The sequence below is a fragment of the Poecilia reticulata genome, linkage group LG17, assembly GCF_000633615.1.
Source record: "Poecilia reticulata strain Guanapo linkage group LG17, Guppy_female_1.0+MT, whole genome shotgun sequence".
NCBI classification, from domain to species: Eukaryota; Metazoa; Chordata; class Actinopteri; order Cyprinodontiformes; family Poeciliidae; genus Poecilia; species Poecilia reticulata.
The window spans coordinates 4,722,584-4,742,214 of NC_024347.1; the positions used below are offsets into that span (position 1 = coordinate 4,722,584).

Sequence of the window (19,631 nt, forward strand, 5' to 3'; positions counted from 1 at the left end):
TTACTTTAGTTTCTTAGTTTATTCTTGCATTTTGTTCTTCATTCATTTCCATTTAGTTTAATTTGATTAGTATTATCTTCTCTTGGTTTATTGCTATGTCCACTTTAGTTTATTTCCTGTTGCTAGATTTATTTGATCGTTTATTGATGCTCACCATCAGTAATCTCATCACCTGCTGCGCCGCCTAATCAACACATGATGTGCTTCACATCATGTGTTGATTTTTTCACTGTTCAGCGTCGGATTCTCTGTTTTTATGCCATAATTCTCATCTAGTTCGTTGCTCTGTTTTATGTCCCGCTTCTCTTGTTTCAGAGTTTTGCGCAATGTGAATGTCTTTTTTTTTTAAGCCCCTAAGGTGCAGGGCGGTCGGGAAGCGTATCGATGGGGAAAAGGCAGACTGACATAAACCTTTTAAAACAACGGAAAAAATTTAAAAGTGCTGTGTTGTTCTATCACCCCCGTTTCATACCGGACCACTTACAGCACCGGAGTTAACGCTATAAAATGAACGCTCTCTATCGTGGTATCACCCATGGAGGGATTTCTTTATTTAAATGGGTTCATTTTTCAGAGGGATACACAGTGAGGATATCGTGATTTTAGCTACCAGTAGCAGGAGAACAGAGCTGCACCAAGAAGCTAACAGAAGCTAACAAACACTGAACAGAAGAGCTGCCATCGATACAGTTGCAGCCAAGCATGGTTTAATGTTACACAATACAGTTTTAGCAAGTTGCTSAAAGTCTAAACTGGCATTGTTGTGCATTTAAGGTGTAAAGTTTACATTCGACCAAACGCCCTCCAAAGGCATCCCAGCGCCCCCCTTTTGTAAAAATGTCCGCCAGCGCCCCCTGCCGTCCTCTGAACGCACCCTGGGGGCGGTACCGCCCACGTTGAGAACCGCTAATTTAGACAAAAACTTGTTTTTAATAACTTTTTCCAAGAAGAAAACTAAACAAAACAGGCATTGTGCAAATTGTATTGCTATTGATAATACTATCTTTAACAGACTGATAACATATGAAGGCTCTGAAGAGATTAAATAATGCAAAGAGCCAAAATAAAACCTCTCAATATTGCCAAAAAAATTAAAAGTATAAAACATTCAAAGGCAAATGCAGGTTCCATTACAATAAACAATCCTGAGTTACTGAATGAAAACTTCCTGATAGCATGGCAGCTAGTTGATTACTGCTAGTTCTGATTGGCTGTTTCTGACTGAGCGGAGTAATTATGCAGAAAARGGAGTAGAGCGATTATTTTTTCAGAGATTACCTGTCTCATGTTAGGACAACTAAAGTTTTAAAACGTATGTAAAATGTATTTGTTTTAGGTTAGGTGCTGCAGCTTTAAGCAGAGGTTCGGTGTGAGAGTCACTACCAAGTGGAGCAGAAGCGGCGCTCCGTCTGTGAGATATTACTACCTATAGCGCATAGCAGCAGTTCAACAGCGAGAACAGAACCAGCGTCTTACATCGCAGCTCAAAGACTTAAATAATTTTGCGGGTTATTTGTTTAGCTTTCTGACCGTCATGCTAATCCAGGTGAGTGTTTGTAGCTGTGCGCTGCTTTTTGTGCTATCTGATCCTCCATATGTCTTTTTTACTGCAGTGAGCCTCGATGTAGCCAAACTCCGTCAAGTATGGCATTGTTTTTATGCCATATGAGATTCGTCGTGTTGATACATTTTGACGTGCTTCAATTTTCCCCTGAACACGCAAACTTCCCTATTCACTCCGTGCGTTATAGTTCCACACGACATCGCTTAGGATTTGTTGCTGCGCTCTTGCGCAGTGTGAAGTAAAGAGAAGACCAGCTGCACAAGCAAGCTGCGAAATGAGATGCAGGTGATCGGTTTGTGAGATCGGCAACAAGAGACCGTGATCGGCAATCACCAATCATACACTTTTTCACGGAAATCGGACGATTATGATCGGTGGCTGATCGATCGGCACACCTCTATTCCTTACAGGTAGATTAAATTTCCCAGTTCCCCTGTTTACTCTCCCTCGCCCCCTGTTGCTCTCTCTCTCTCTCTCTCTCTCTCTCTCTCTCTCTCTCTCTTTTGCTTTCTCTCTCTTTTCACACCTGCAGTTAATCAGTCCCAGTCTATTGTTCCAGCATTCTTTCTCCCAGTATTTAAACACCTTTCCTCGCTCTCCTCATTATGTTCTTCCATGTCCCCAGTTCCCTTTTTCTGTTCCTGTTTTTCTGTCCTCCTGGCTGTTTTGTAAGTTACTGTTTTAATATCATGTTTCATTAAAATGTCACTCTGCTTAAACCTCAAGAAATCATAGCAGGTTAGGGGTTCAAAAATGTCCATTTTTTCTAAAATCTCTGTTCAATGTAAAATTTCTTGATCAGTGTTTAGTTTTTGAGAGAGAGGATATTAAAGGTAGAGTCATTAAAAAAATCATGTAGCTCTTTAATTTAACACCAGTAGGATATTCTGAAGCAGATGATCTCCTAATTGTTGCTAGCAGCTAAGGGTTAACCAGTTACAGGATTCTCAGAGCTTTAACTCTGTGTCTTTTTCTCCAGTTGTGACTAAGTTGATTTAAAAGTGGTGTGCACTTCTCCCACACTTCTGCTAGCGAATGTTGTTGGTCAGCTTTACAAGGGGTGTTGTAGTTGACTTTGTCAACTACAACACCTCTGCTGCAGCTTTAAGCTTAGAGCTTAAAGCTGCAGCACCTAAAATTTTTAAATTCAAATTTAAAATAAGAAAATCAAACATATCTGCAGCAGGATGCCATTCTTAAAACCTTCACTTTCATACATGGAGCCCATAGTAATTCTTTACCAGAGGTAGAGCCACCTGATTACAGCATCCTGGTAGTTTGACAAGAAATATTGGAACATTTTACTATTGCGAGATCTCGTTTCAGTGTTGGACTGAAGTGGCTCATCAGACTTCATCTGCTAGGTTTGAATGAAATGAAACTAACAGCGCCAGCTCCTTCTTTACCTGCACATTGATGGCGAACAAGAATGAGCCTTAAACTTTAATACTGCGCAATCGTTTTTGTAAAAAGCCTTGAAGTTAAGGACTGCATGTGGGAACTAATAAATATGTTCTTTATGAAAAAAMCATTAAACTGGCTGTTCTCTCTGTAGGGCTTTACAAAGAGAAATATGACACATTTTGACTGTAATGCAATATAAACGACTCAGAGATTCAATTAGGTCTCTGCTCACACTACAGAGAAGCTACCGGGAAGCTCTGCAGTTCACAGCAGGCTGTGTTTGACATCAAAGTGTGGATTTTTCATCAACACACTTAAACTCGTGTTTATTTTGACGCTAAGACAACAGCTTCAATTTAATTCCTTAAGATACTCTTGTTTTTATCAACAGCCATTCAAAGTGTGTTTTTGGTAGACCTGATGGAACTGTCCATGAGTTATTGCACCTCCTTTAACATCTCTATAAACATGATGAAGCAGACAAGTTAAAGAATAGGAGAGGTGAAGAGCCGTTTTAATCTTAGGTCAAGAAATATAGGTGGTGGAGAATATTCACCTAGACACCAAACTAAACTAGATGCATAACTGTGGGGAAGATCAAATTAAAGGACAAAACACAGTTTATTTCAACTTTAAAACAGAACAAACAAACTGGCAGAAAACTAGATGAGAATGATATCTGTTAAGACTGGCAAGGAGTATGTTGTTGCCATTTATGTTGAATTTTGCATCATACGTTCTGTCTTTAGTTTTGAACATTTAGAATATAGTTTAGAACCAAAATTTGTAATATGTATATTTGGAATTGTTTAGATTACTTTGATAACTTTTAGACCCTCCCATTAAAATTGAAACATCAGATTAAGTGAACTTCCAGTGTCATCTAAGTTGTAAGAGACTTAGTTATTGTTTTGTCCATATTTTTTGCAAGAAATTGAAAATTGTCTTTCAAACAAGCATTCAAGAACCAAACCACCTGTTGCCTATCACGACCCTTCTTGGAAAAGTTTGGTCCTGGAGCCAAGAAGGTTGTGACAGAGTAGGTTAGAGGGTTTGTAGTAGAAGCTTTCAACAATGAACAGAGAAAATAATGGTAGAAGGCTCCGCCTCTGTGCTAAACGTCCAACTGTGTTAGAAAGTTTKGGCCTGGAAGATGATTCTTCCCTAAGACTGAAGGATGTAAAACAGTTGATCTCCAGTCGGGATGATCTCATAACCTAGGGCTTCAAGAAATGATACTGGAATTTACCTTTTGAAAAAGAAAATAAAATAATGATTAATAGAATGCAGCCTTCCTCTAAAAGGCAACCCAGTCATAAGCAGAGTCCAGACCAAGCAAAACTTTTCCGACTGCTTTTGATATGATGTTTGACCTGCAGATTAAAATGCATACCTTAATCATGTTCTGATTATCAATTTAATGCTGCAAATATTGACCACATGCATTATATATTTGGCCAACTTGAAGGACTTTCACTGTCCTTCATTCCTACACTTGATGGAAATCTTAGTGATTAAGAGGATAATGCTGAGGATAATGTAGAGTGCTGTAGGAAAAGTACAGTCAACCGCACAAGTTGCTGTTTAGATAATTTACCTACTTCCATTTTAAATCTTGTCACATCATACCAGTGCTTATGGTAGTAGGCTGAGGTTGAAAATACTATTAAATGTTCTCAGAGTAAAAACGGAATTTAGTAAAACTACCTTTTTATCACTTCCTCCAGGGTTTTTCTTAACTGTTATGAAAGAAACTTGTAATTGTAAAACTTAATTGTGTTGGATTTTAGTTGCTATTGTTTTAGATATTCGTCTTTACTTGTGTTAACTTCTCTAAGTGCTTTGTTTTTATCTATTCCTTTTCTAAATTGTTGAAATTTGACCCAATACTTAGAAGCAGATCAGAGGATCCATAATTGGGGCCTGCCATAGAAATGCATAGGCAGGCACTTATTGTTCTACACCTCAAAATAACTGCCTCTTCCTAGTACCGTTAATGCGGCTTGTACYGCTGCGTGCCCCCTTCACAATGTATACATTAAAACGTGCTGCTCGATCCCGTGAGGGGAGCTATTGCTCTTGTTGGCATTTCGAGTAACTGTGGCGACATAATTAACACAAAACAAACCAAATTCAACTCAAAACAAAAGTCTGACACAAAACCGTGCCACTCAAAATAGACATAGACTTTTGTCTGTCCCTCTGAGCTGCTCTTTAGAACTACAGACATGGTGGAACACTCCGTTACTAGTCCTTTTCCTTTTGTGGTTTATTTACCGTTGTCATAGCAACTGAACTAACGGGCACTGGGAGGAAAACAGAGACGACGGTTCTAGTTAGCTGAGGTATAAACCTACTGTACAGGAGCTGAATTGCGCTCTGTTTATATGTACAGACTGTTTATATGTACAGTTTATATGTACAGATTGTCAGTTATCAGCTTTGAAATAAAATGGTTCTGGAAGTTGTTGGAAAGTATTATTGACATGTTTAGATTGTTTTTTCTTTATATGAGTCGAATCTGTTTAGCTATATTGTGTCTTTCTGTGAAAATGTTGGTGTACAGGAAAAAAAAAAATCCAAATATATTGTTTATTTTTTATTCAGTAGCAGATGGGGGTTATTCTGAGACTTAGGTGTGTGACATAAGCTGTACCTTTGTATTAAAGGATCTAAAACTGTTTATTACAGGAATAAGTATATTGTCTAGAATGACAAAGAAAATAACGTGGACACAATGATTATTTTGAGGAAAGATCAGATATGGTGCTGTTTGGAAATGTTAACTATTTAACCAGAACAGATTCCAGGAGGATTAGTGAAGCACAGATTTGTTTTTGCCTCCTCACTCCTACCTGTTCTAGACTTTTTACAGGAAAATCAGCATCTGTTACACCGACACCAGCCCTGATGTGTGTAAAACATGCTACAATCTTTAATGTTTTCTGGAGATGTTGGCATCAGGGCCGCTGCTATAAATTCATTGCATCTCTGAATAATGCTGTTTATGTTATATCATCTAGTGGTGGAAAAAGCAACAAAAAACTTTTATGCTATGTACTTAAGATGGAATATATGCAAATATATTCATGACATGCTTTGGTTAAAGTAATTTATCCTCGGTACAATTCCAGTACCGAAAAATTAACTTTACACCAGGTGAGTCTCTCACCTGAGAATATGAACCTACTAGGCTGATTCTGTGCCTTCAAATAATTTTAATGCTCCTGTAGAAGATTCATAACTTCAAAGTTACAGGAACCTACAAGTTAAACTTATAAGGAACAGGTCTGAAAAAACAGTCTGTGTGCTACACTCAAGAGACAGATTTTGATGCATTTTGATGCAATCTTCCTTTGATGCATCAAAGAGTGATGTCATCACTGATTATGTCATTGTTACCATAGGAACTAAACATTCTAATGGTGCATTCACACCAAACACGTTTTGAGCGTCAGGCGAATCTGCTTTATATTCAAAGTCTATGTGAAGAATTTGATGCGCTGGACACGTCAAATCTCCAAACGGTTCGAAGAGTGCCGCAACGGCCCTTGTCGCGCCTCCACATAGAGTTTGAATGTAAACCAGATGCGCCTGACGGTCAAAATCTATTTGGTGTGAACGCACCATTATATGTCCAGTGTCATATTAGGTCCACCATATTAGGACCAAAGACTTGTCCTAATATGATGGATTCATTGCTTTGGGTCAGGGGTAATCCTTAGAGGTAAGATGTGAATTAAGGTTTAGTTAATGTTAGGAATAGACTAGTATTGGTTTGGGTTAGGGAAAATGTCTGAGTTAGGCAAAATCGCAGCTACTAAAATGAAAGGAAATCAATGCAAAGTTCTAATTTGGGTCGAAATAGTTTTGACAAGCCTGTATNTTTGATGCATCAAAGAGTGATGTCATCACTGATTATGTCATTGTTACCATAGGAACTAAACATTCTAATGGTGCATTCACACCAAACACGTTTTGAGCGTCAGATGAATCTGCTTTATATTCAAAGTCTATGTGAAGTATTTGATGCGCTGGACACGTCAAACGGTTAAAATGCCGCTGCGCTAGATGCTCGAAGAGCGCCGCAACGGCCCTCGTTGCGCCTCCACATAGAGTTTGAATATAAACCAGATGCGCCTGACGGTCAAAATGTGTTTGGTGTGAACGCACCATTATATGTCCAGTGTCATATTAGGTCCACCATATTAGGACCAAAGACTTGTCCTAATATGATGGATTCATTGCTTTGGGTCAGGGGTAATSCTTAGAGGTAAGATGTGAATTAAGGTTTAGTTAATGTTAGGAATAGACTAGTATTGGTTTGGGTTAGGGAAAATGTCTGAGTTAGGCAAAATCGCAGCTACTAAAATGAAAGGAAATCAATGCAAAGTTCTAATTTGGGTCGAAATAGTTTTGACAAGCCTGTATAGAATTTTGTTTTCTAAATCATTCTATAAATAATGATGATATAATGTTAGCCTCATCCATCATCTAACATACATAGGTATGTTAGATGATGGATGAATATTATATAATATAAAGTGTTTGAGGCTTTGCCAAATTTGTGCAAAGCCTCAAATTTTCATAATGCAAAGTGTTAGCAAAACCTGGGCTTGGATATAGTGACCTAGGTTAGTGCCACCTGGGTGTGGGTCGGTGTAAAGGCCGAGCCGGGCTTAGCTTGACCTTCTTGCCAACGCCAACACGAAGACCCTCCATGCAACCAGTGGAGGTTGATTGCATGGATGTCTGTCTTTCCTCGGACCTCCATGTTTGTGTGGAGGTTTGGCTTTGCGTGGACTCCTCTGTTTGCAACCTGAGTGTGGGTTGGCGCAAAGGCTGAGCCAGGCTATGTATGGAGACCCCTCGTTGATTCAAGGTCTGTCTTTCTTCAGACCTCCCTGGTTGATAAAAGATCTGTCTTTCTTCGGACCTCCCAAAGCCAGCAGGTTTCAAATTGGCATCAAGTCAGCCTGACAGAGATTTCAGCTCATCTCCATCAGAACCATTCACACCTAACGGATGCCAGGGTTTGACTGATGAACTAACAAAAAGATGATCAACTTTAATATCTCTGCCTTCGTCAAAGGGTAAAAAATTAGGTCATAAGTAATTTGCTCAGCCGGCTTTTATTCTGATCTTTGTGCTACATTGAGTTTGAAACATTTGCTATACGAGTCATATTGCTTTTATGCAACTTTTTAAAATCAAAGTTGCCTTTCCCAGTTTAAAGTATTTTTAGCTTAAAAAGTAGGGCTGCACAATATATTATATGTATTGTCACCACATTTCCAGTGTGTTCAACATTTACATCATGAAGAACCGTTTGGGGTGCAATATTTGCCATTGAATATATTCCAAGTGTCGCCTGTTGATTTAATTGTTTTTAAAGCTATTTTAGCTCAACTTTGTCCTGCTGCCTTGTAGTCTTGGTCAGGGTTCAGTTGACAAAGTCATTATACAACACAAATTGATACACATGGATCATTTAACAGATTCAGTCAAATTATGCTGTATTTAATGCTGACTCTAATAAAATGTCATGTATTTAAAAGGTTGCTCTCTTAGCCACTGATCCCTGAACGTTGGTCGGATGATTTGGTGCTTGTTCTGGTTCTCGTACAGTAAACAGTGTTCAACTGGTTTTTGTGTTGGCAGCTAATTCTGGGCGTTGGGCACCTTTGACACCATTCGGCATCTGTTTGGTTGGATTATTTGTTAGAGGGTTTTCTTTTCGTCTTCGATCATGAGTTTGACATGTTTTTGCAGATATGTTTGCAAATCTCAATGGCTTTTTCTTGAAGTGAACTTGTTGATGATCACATCTGAAAACAGCATCTAACCTGTATCGCAATACTCTTTAAAAGTCACTTCACCCACCTTCAGCATTAAAAAACAGCTAAATAAACAGTTTCATCAGAGCAGGTTTGTAAGCATTGAATTTGTGCATATGCTTCACAGTCTCAGGATAATAAACGACATAACGGATCTTTTTAAAACTGTTTAATGCTGTGATGCAGCACTTTTGCATAGGCTGCGTTGGAAATAAAACTGCAAGAAGTTAGAAGAATGAGCATCAGTAATGCTCCTACAGAGCTGCAAAATCTGGCAAAAAAACTCAATCAAAACTCAAAACCAATCATAATTCAGCACAATCCATGACAGAAGCAAGAAATGACAGCAACTCTTCACATCATCTCTATCATTTTACTGTTCGGCAACATGGATGTGAAGAATTCATTCATTCAAAGAAGAACCAAGCAAGACAAACAAACGAACATAAGATCTTGGTTGGACCAACAGTTGCATAATTACTCTCAGCAATATATACTCATAATACTCATAAAAAATATAAAAAAGTAGCATAGGATACAGTACTACTTTTGAAMCGTTTTTCATAACCAGAAACTTGTCCTTCAGAGGACAGCTTCTTGGAAGTGCTACAAAAAATAAAACGGCTAAAAACTAAGCAGTAGTGGGAAACGTTTGCAAGAAGCAGAGCTTGTCGGAGCCGTGCCCGCGCCTGGCGCGCTTCAGGGAAGCACAATACGATCAAAGCTTTGACGCTCGACTCTGCCGACATGTAGATAGTTTTTAAAAAAAAAAAWTTTTATGCATGGCTCTCAGCTACTCGTATATGCTGAAGAATTTCACAGGACCGCAAACACGCCGAACATCAAAACACTCGATTTGCACACAATGAAGTGTTTTCTTAACTTGTGTATACCTGTTGTGCGTGGCAAGGGGTGTCATCTGATTCGACGTGGATCAACAGAGGGAGATGAAACTGAGTAGTGGCGAAGAGAAGGAAGTGGTGGCAGTGTGGGCTAGCTGAGGAGGAGGAGGGAAGGAGAGGGTCATTGACTTTAAAGTGATTGTTTTGCTGTTTTAGTGGTGAATTAGATCAGATATTCTGTACCTGATAAGACACACGGCGCTTCAGGGATTACCTGTAAACCCCATTGAAAGGTCAAAGTCAAGGTTGTGTGTTCTGCTGCTCTGTTTTAATTTATGTTGTCATTTCCTAAATAAACCATTTAGTGGTGGTTTATGTAGGAATTTGATCCTTAAGTACAACATAAATATGTTTTGTTGAAGCTGTTGATGACAGAAAGTAAGAAACAAAAATACTGAGCTCAAAGCAGAAGTGTTCATTTAAGTGATGTCCAATATTATATTTACAGCTTTGCCTTTCTACAAATGGTGTTGTTTGAAGTTAGCCCATACTTATCAAGCTTTAATCAGTTGTTCTTTTACATAAAGAAGAAAAAATTCTAGTCTTTTTAAGTCATTAAATGAGAGTAAATGTCTTTAACTTAATAAATAAAAATAATGGTATAACCAACAGAGGATATTTCATAGTATGTCTGTATTTTCAAAATCTTTCGCTTTGCTTACATCATTTTTACAAGTGTTTTTCATGCATAATTGGGTTCTTTTATCTGACCAATTAGCACCCCTGATAAAGATGTGGGAAGTCTTTAAATAAAATAAGCTTTCTTGAAGTAAAGTACTTTCTGAATATTTCAGAAAAATGCCTTTTTAACTTGACTCCATTTATTTATTTACCCAGGAATCCTTTTTTTCCCTACTTCGTCCCACTTTATAAAGTTTACTTCAACCCCATGTGGCCAACAGGAAAACTTCATCTTGTTTCACAAGATTGAAGCATCCAGAAAATTGATCTCTGATCATTTCTCTTTGCAGATGTTTGTCTAGATGTTCAAACTGAGGTTCACATCCACCATGTTAACAGATGTTTTAAATGTTTTTATTGTTGCTCTGAGCTTGGGTACAGGCACACTTAAGGCTGCCATGTCCTCCAGCATACAGTTTGTATTCTCCACACACACTGTCTACAGACAGCTGACATTTCATATCCATTTCCTATATTTCTTGTGACAAATTCCTTCATTTCCTCTTAGCTTGACACAGTGCCCGGTCTTTAGCCACAGTTTGAGCTTTTTGCGCCCACATATTTTGCATTCTCTAAATGTCTGTATGTCCCCCTCATTGATACAAATTTCTATATTTATTCTGTCTGACTCTCGTTAAAATTTGATTCCATTTCATCTGCAAGATGGCGCCGACACTCAGCCATATCAACTGGGTGCCGCACAAAAACAGTTTCATGTGAACATCGTTTCGAGTAGTCTCACTTTTTTTTTTACGTTGTCGTTGACCTTTACGCAGATGTCCAATTTGAGTCTGTATTTAGTCCACTTCCAAGAAGAGAATTACACCATTGTGTGCGATTCCAAACTAGTGAAAATCAACAGACATGGACTTTATTTGAATAGCATTCCCGTTTTGTAGGCTCTTTGTCTTGGTATAATTACACCCTAATGTGTACATAATGGATCACTTTTCATGTGGATTACTCTGAACAACTTTCAGTCAGATTTTGCCACTGTACCAAAACATTGCACATTTAGCATCCTGCTAAAATGTGCGATGCGCCACCTTGGCCTACTTTCAGTCCTGACACCAAGTTTCATTTTATGATGGAAATAGTAACAAAAAAAACATGGCCTAGAAAAAACTTCATTAAAATTTCTGTTACAGTATTAGGTTAGTGTTTCCTGTTTCGGTTGTAGCCTATTTTAATCCAAACAGTGGAAAGAATGTGATCTTCATATTATTGCCATGTTAAGTTCTTCTAAAAATGCCTTGCCGGAAAGACTTCATACAAATGTTTTTTCTACTTTTACAGTCATATTTATCTAATTCCAATTCCTGTGTAGTGACTTGATTGAACTTGGTTGTTACTGTGTAAAATCAGCTTTCTGTTCAGAAATTCATTGCTTCTGCAGCATTCCTCTGTCTATTAACCCTGAAGTAAGATTTTTAATAAAGCTGCTAACGAATCACCTCTTCTCTCTCTTACTGGTTGAATTAGGCCAACTGAAATGCTAAATGTCTGATGCGCACCAACTGTACTGTGCCTTTAATGGAGCTTTACACGCATGGCGGAAACTGCAGTTCAGAACATCGCTGATTTCATCTTCAGCCTTCCTGAAGAATTACTTGAAGACGCATTGTGTTTATTTTTAGGACATGCAGATGTGAACCCTTTTGCTGGAAAACATCTGCTGCATTGACAGATGATGCTATATAGCCTTTTAAATGTCTGGTATTTTAAGCTGCACGGCCTTTTTACCTTAAAGGGGAAAAAATGCTTTGTTGCCCACTTTTAATCTGTTCTGTGGGAGAAGTCATTGTTTGTCAGGGTTTCTGCTTATCTTTAAAAAGTCTTAAAATCAAGGCCTTAAAAAGTATTAATATTATGTATCTGAAATTAAGACCTTAAAATATCCTAAATTCATAAACTGTAATTTGGCCTCAATACTTTAATCCCAGGTCTTAAGTTTTATTGTGGCAGGATGTGAGGAGTTGAAGCTCTCTAAGAGTTTTAAAACCTAATTTGAAAATATTGTTAAATGCAGCTCAGGTATGTAAACATTAACTGTATGACTGTGTGTGTGTGCCAGTGACCAAGTCTGTATGTGTGTGTTTGTGTGCTGTGATTGGAAACAGACTTATTGTTWTGTTTTCTGTCTTACTTGATTATTGTGTTTTATATCCATTTTTGTAACTTGYCAAAAGGCTGCAGATGTGAATTAGCTTTTGCTGTAATCTGGTACAGCCCATCAAATGGTGACATTTATGTGTGAGTTGTACATGGTCTCTTTTKAAATAAAGTTTWTTATCATATTATCACCATATAGTCTTGTATGYGTAGTTTATTTTTGTTTTGTTTCTCWCTGGACTGTTGTCTCTCAAAGGTTTGAGAGACAAAACAGTCACACATTGAATTGTGTGACTTAAGGTGGATGAAGCTACTGTTAACTAACTGCTAATATACCATTGCTAGCTTGCTAACTGGCTTGCTTTGTTGCATCTATCGTRGGTAAATTCAAATTTATCACYGCTTGGCTCGTTTTCACCACTGGCTTACTTCTGCTGTTAACCTATACAAACTAGCAACAGTTTGTACGGGCTAGCATACGCATGTACCTTTTGCTAGGTACATTCTGTGCAAACCTCTTTTTATCCCCTCTGCCCACCCCCCCCTAAAAAAAAAAACATTAAAACTTGGCACTATGGAGGATTTGCGATTATTAATTCTAATTAGAATCCTACAATCATCCCTTATGCTGTTTATTGGGTCTGCAATTTCCAAAAAGGTCTTAAAAAGTCTTAAATTATACTTTTTGTAACCTGCAGGTATCCTGTTTTGTGCTGCTTATGTAGCAGTTTAGCTCCTTGATCTCTGGACTGTAAAGGAAGTGTTTAGTGGACTAACTTGGCGTAAGCACTTGCTGTATTTCCCTCCAATCTAACTGTYCTAATAACYTCAGTATGAGATGCAGGAAAAGAAACAGTGCTGACTTGTAAACACAAAGGGCCAAATGACACAGGTGGAGGACGTGTGTGCGTGTGTGTGCGTGCGTGTGTAATGCTTCCATGCAGCTGTTGAGTTAGGTTTAAACATCAGCTGGGACTTKAGCCTGGCTGTGTCTTAATTASTCTCCTCTGTTACTAGAAGCTGATTTTTCTAGAACAAGAAATCTGACCTCAGGCAGTGTTACAGTTATGTAAATTTTTTTGCCTGCAGTGGGTAATGTAATGTGGGCTCCCAGTGCCTTGACAGTAATTTMTATGCTTTAGTCCTCAGGCCAGTAAATGGGTCTTTCTGAAAATTTGGTCCGCAYCACATTATGCAGTACTTTTTAATTTTTTTTTTTTTTTTGGTGAAATTCAATGTCTTAAAGGAAGGGAGGGGAAAAAATGAAGAGATGTCTCATTTTCCGCTMAGGGTAAAAGGCTAATCTCCCATTTCCAAGTAACTACCCCTCAATTAAGTAGGGAGACACTATAATCTGATGTGACACACATTTCAATATGCAGAAGCGCTCCCGTTCCCTTTCTGGGGGAGTTTTTAACATTTGCTGTCAAAAGTCARATGCAGGCGTTTAGAAGGTCTTTCCAGAAAAATGACAGCAGAAATAACCCGTTTTTAAAAGGTAATAAAGCTCTGAGCCAAACCTAATGGGGATGGATGGGATGAGAGATGCACTAATGGRGGGRAAAAGTKAAATTCTTCCACTGCTACCAAGAGAAAAGTAAGAACCTAATATTCATGAAAACTGGTGAACATGAATAAATCAATGAATCAAKTTTATTTGAAAGRCACATTTCAGCAACAAGGCAGTCCAAAGTTMATAAAAACACAAAAATAAAAAGTCACAAAAATGTCACACAGTCACCGATTTGAGAAACCAGTAACARACATTACAATTTGTCCAGTGTCATCATTTAAATCATCGACACATTATTAAATATATTGGTCAGTGTTTCATTTATTATGGTCCAAATGCATCTCTAAACAAGTGAGTTTTTAGCCTTGATTTGGTCTCGGCTGTTTTTCAGTTTTCTTGCAAGTTTGTTCCAGATTTGTGGTGCATAGAAGCTGAATGCTGCTTCTCCATGTTTGGGTTCTAGTCCAGAAAACCTGGTTCTAGTCTTAAGTATAAAATTATGAAAAAAATAGTAAAGAAAAAGTAGCAGAGTGAGCAAAAGAAATATTTGTAGAAACTTGGAACTTTTTTTTTTTTGTTTATTCTTTGTTTACTTGGATGAGTCCAGTGTTAAACATAAGCAAAATACGGAACTCTTATRACATTTATAGCCTTAGCTAGTTTGCAAACTCTACCTTCAGGAAGTCATCACAACATCAATCTTCTGTAACCTTGTAACAATGTTTTTACCAGCTTTTCACTGAGACGTAGCTCCTGTATTGAGCTCAGCAGACATTCAGTTCCACCAGGTGTTTGCTAATTGCTGCTGGCTAGTCTGAAGGAGCTGAGTGGGAAAGTTGCRGAGGAGAGAGGTGCTCTCAAATCAAAGCAACACTCCATGTATGTTTTTGATGAGGGAATTACATTATAACCTGATGTAGAGCTAAAAAAAATGTAGATTTTACACAATACTTTGTTTTTAATATTTATTGAAAACTTTTTTTTTGTTTAATTCAAAACAAAGAGATGCTAACATGACTACATAGTGAGTTGTTTTCTGTCTTGACATGCTGTATGAATGCAGTCTCAGGTCTTAATGACTGAATGCATTCGGTCAGCAGTTCTAATTATTTTTGACRGATTTAGAATGATCTTTAAGTGGTCGGTGTCTCCTGTGTGTTCAGCTGCACTGAAGTAGGGAAGATTTACTTAAATGTAGGAGGGAGTTGCTTTGGGATTCTGTTGATTCCTCCTCTCATCTTTACCGCTCAGCCATTTCAGACCCATCACGGCACGTTCGCTGCCATCCTTTCGGGGTTAAGTTGCTGCTAACAGTTCGACTGCGAAGCGAAGCATCTCTGCTTCCTTTGTTGTTAAAGGTTATAGAGCGGAAATGTGAGATCTCAGCGGAGAAGCTGTTTCGACGGCTTTGATTGCGATGAGAAACGTGAAATCTCAGATCTCCACAATTAACCGCGCGGAGGTTTAAAAACTCTGCAGGATATTGAAGTTCTGTTCCCAGGATCTCAATTTGAACCTAATGGTATTTTACTCTGTAAGAAAGCATYTGGCTTTTGTGTAGATTTTCTTTCTTTTTTTTATAATATGGTCTCTATTAAAGCACACAGATTCACTGCAGGGGAGAGAAGTGATTACAGTTTCAGCTGTTCCACAGAGGGATGAAAAAGACTTTGTCAACAGGAGCTCTGAGGCAGATTTCTATTTAATTCTCAAGACGTCATACAGTTTAGCTGTAAAAGTAACTAAGAATTAGAAAACAAACAGATCTGGAGTACTGCATTTTCCTTTCCCTGATATTAAAGTCATGGGTTTTAAAGAAACTAGATCAAGTATACAGTTTGGGTTCTTAACACAGAAGACCCATCCATCTGTCTGGTAGGATTAGTCTTTGAAGCTCCCTGGTTTTTTTTTGTTTTATTTTGTTTTTTTTCCCCCCCGGACTCTTGTCATCAAACAGGATTTGAGTCTGCATTTGTTTCAACAGAAAAAAAGAGCAGATAATTTGACTTGTTGGCCTGGATTTACAAACTGCAATAAGGACTGTTTCATCAATGGCTGTTGGTCATATTTCAGCTTTTCACCCTAAATATTTTCCCTTTGCTTTTCAGTTTACTGTGGAAAATCCCAGCGGTAACGCTAAAGTTTAAATTGTGAGTCACATAAACGGTAATAAACTATTTTACTTGGATTAAAAACAAAATAAGGTGGGTTTGTAAGACGGGCTTTTTGTCTGTAKCGTGCCGCTTTGACGCCTWYGTTAACCTTCACTGAGCTTCCATTACGTCCTGCTACAAAACGCTTCCCACTGTCTGTTTGTTGTGTAGGTTTCTCCTGAAATTGAATCTTTTGCATTTCACAAGCAGGGATTYGATTGCGTTGCACGCTGAATCGTTAGCAGGAATCCATTTGGCGATCAGGCCCCATTCTAAAGACCTGTGCAACCGATTGAACTGCTTYGTAGAGCAGTTGTTTAAAAYCATAATGGGATGTAATATCCCTGCTTGAATCAAGGTTAAATGTTCAAGTAAAAGTGGGAAATGAGAGCTGTGTGACATTACAGCCTGATTGCATCTCATGTGCTGCTGTAGGATTATCAAAGAGGCTTTTTAGGGAGACAGTACAGRGAAGCAAACGTTTAATAAATGATTCCAGGTAATAAACTCGGTTCACTATCYGACTGCGWGTGTCCAACAGTTTAACATGAAGATGTGTCARGCACTTTTAATACAACCCCATCATCTCATTACAGAGKCCCATCAGGTTTAATTACTTTCTGCGCTTGGTGCTATACTTAACCTGATACGTCTGATCGCTTTCATTCCTGTTACTGAGCATCTGCCACTTTGACCCAAGAGCKTCTTCCAGCCGAAAGAGATCCAAGTAGAGAGGACATGCTAAAATTGTGTTACCCAGTCTCTGTTCAGTTTAGAYGGGAAARARKYCYKKTTGTCTGGATTGTATCAAGTTTACCCAGAATTACCTTTCTCACATTTAACCAAACGTGAATGCATCAAAACATCCATTAGGTTTTTCTGCTTCTGAATATTAMATTTTGGAAAACCTGGATTTTATTTTCTTCACCAATGCACCTGTGGGGTTTCTATTGTTCAGAGATATGTTAGTCCACCCAAGAACTACCATCTTGTTTGGCAGCTGWGTTTTACAGCTTCTGTTTTCAGCTTTGAATTCAAGTCAGTTCACRGAAGGAATGATTGAAATAAAAGCCAGTCCTAAAAGATATTTTCTGACATTCATAATTTCTTTTTAATGGTGGGAGGGGAAAGATTAAAATCRTATTTACTTTAAATGGTAGAAGTCTCAAAGGAAACACAAATAAGAGCGAGGAGTGGAARAAAATAGTCATATTGCAACTGATTAGTTATTGCAATATCTATCATTGCTATCSGCGTCAGAAAAATCTCTAATTTTACAGCATTCGTTTTCATTATACTTGTCTCTTGCTTCTACTGGCTATTTTTTTTTTTGCAGGGCAGTTTAGTCACTGTTGTGATAAAACTTTTTAATTAGATTGTARCGTATTTCATTGGCATCCTGTGTAAATTTGTGAGAAATTGTTCCTCTGTATCAGAAACGTACAGCTTTCCCTTTGAACATTATAAGGTTTACTGACTGTTGTTTCAGCTCCTCTCTAACACATGGCACACACTGACTGCAAGTAGTGTTTCAGTTTTACAAACCAGGATGAAAACCAGTTTGTTGATAAAACACARAGCAGATYGGTCAAATAATAAAMAGTTTTGCAACATAGATTGTAACTTTTAAAAGAATCTGCTGTGCAAAAGGCAGCCACATGGTTTGCTTGGGGTGCAGCTGACAGGTCAACCACAAGTAAAGGGAGCATTAACCTCAGCAAATATGTCACGCTTGCTTAAAGGACAGATAAAATATATGGCATGCTTTAGCTAGCAACAACCAAAGCCTCCTGATGATTTTGCCCTCCCCCCACATTCAGTTTATACACAGATACAATATGTAGCATGAAAATGTTGATATACTGCCAGAATAAACTAGGAAACGGAAGAGAAAACAAATTTAAAGTTGAATCATGTCTGTAGAAATGTATTTGGCAAAACCTGTGGATGTGGCTGCATGTTTGTGTTTTTGTTGAAATTCAGCCCCTCAGGAAGCTTTTCTTTGTGCTTGAACAGAGCTATGCATCAATATATATTATATATATAATAAACTATAAATTCATTCTTATGGCCTTGAAGGTCTAAAAGGAGGCACCCTTTTATGAGCAACAATAAACGAATGTTCTGCAACTGCAAACTCCTGAACATATTAGACGATCGACATCGGTAAGTGTATTGGCGTCTATGCTTTCACAGCAGCGCTGACACATTTCCACCTGTTTGTGTTCATATTTGATGAGACTTTGTCATCCGTCTGACTACAAGATAAATGCCCACAGACGTCTACCAACATAACCTGAACATAAATCACTGCGAGGTTTCCTCCAAGGGGATAATGAGGCTTCCCAGAGTCTTGCTTCAAGTGCTTGTGCCARTGTGAGCTGACAGGAAAGGAGAAATCATGTATTTTAGGAGGCTGTGGGGCTATAATTAGCACAGTGTGTGTCTTTGGTCAGTACACAAGGTTAGAGAAATTGCTGTGTTTTGAATCATACCAGGTAGCCGCTGACATCCTGCATTCCTCTTGAAGTGGGTTTGGAGGTTTAGAATAATAATGTCACCATTCCCTCTTTGGCAAAATATCAACTTTTTTTAACAGTTTTTTTTCATAGTATCAATTCATCCATCCAGTCATTCAAAATTTAATACATTATCCCCTTTCATAAAAAGCACTGTAATTATTAAATTATTGGCAGGTATTGCGTTATTAGCCAATGAGTGACACAACAGTTTATATATAAACGAGCAGAAAGCTTTTGATGTTGCCTAGCGATAGCTAAAGTAACAACATGAATCTTCTGGATACATAATAACCCTGGAAATGTAAATTATAAACTGGAAACAAAACCTGCACCTGGCATTTCGGAGGCAGCTAAACTCACGCATCAGTCCAATTAAACTCAATTATTACTTACAAAAACAATCTTGAGAACGGCTTGTCTCAGGATTTGTTGATGTCGTGCTGCATTTTCTACGCTTCCATCACACTCCATTAATTTTAGGAGGTTGGTGATTTGCATGCTGCTTTTGGCCGACAGGATATATAATGCCTTCTGTTTTGACAACACTCCCATACTTCACTCTGAGCTAATGAGGCAATTCATCTTTGATACACGAGGGAACGTGCTTATCACTGCATTATCTGCATTCAGCTCTTCAGGGTCACCAAAAATGAATAATGAACTTTTATATAATTTGTTGTAAAATGAAACACTGGGAGGGCTCCTGGGTACGATTCCTGGCCCAGGAATCCATGCAGGGTCTTTCTGCATGGAGTTTGCAAGTTCTCCCTGTACATGGTGGGTTCTCTCCGGGTACTCCAGCTTCCCCCCACATTCCAAAAACATGACTGTCATTAACCATTAGGTTAATTGGTCTTTCTAAATTCTCCCTAGGGGTGTTTGTGTGTGTGTGTGTGTGTGTGTGTGTGCGCGTGTGTGTGTGTGTGTGTGTGTGTGTGTGTGT

At 38.3% G+C, this 19,631-nt stretch overlaps 1 protein-coding gene and 1 long non-coding RNA gene across 2 annotated transcripts in view; one reads left to right on the forward strand and one right to left on the reverse strand.

Moving 5' to 3' along the window:
* The window catches only part of LOC103479194 (low-density lipoprotein receptor-related protein 8), a 105,412-nt gene that overhangs the window by 12,412 nt on the left and 73,369 nt on the right, over positions 1-19,631 (forward strand). The gene's annotated exons all lie outside the window — the stretch shown is intronic.
* Positions 18,249-18,833, reverse strand: LOC103479014 (uncharacterized). Its single transcript, XR_535882.1, has 2 exons — positions 18,662-18,833; positions 18,249-18,547 (listed from the first exon to the last, which is right to left on the reverse strand). It is a non-coding gene; the product is annotated as an uncharacterized LOC103479014 (long non-coding RNA).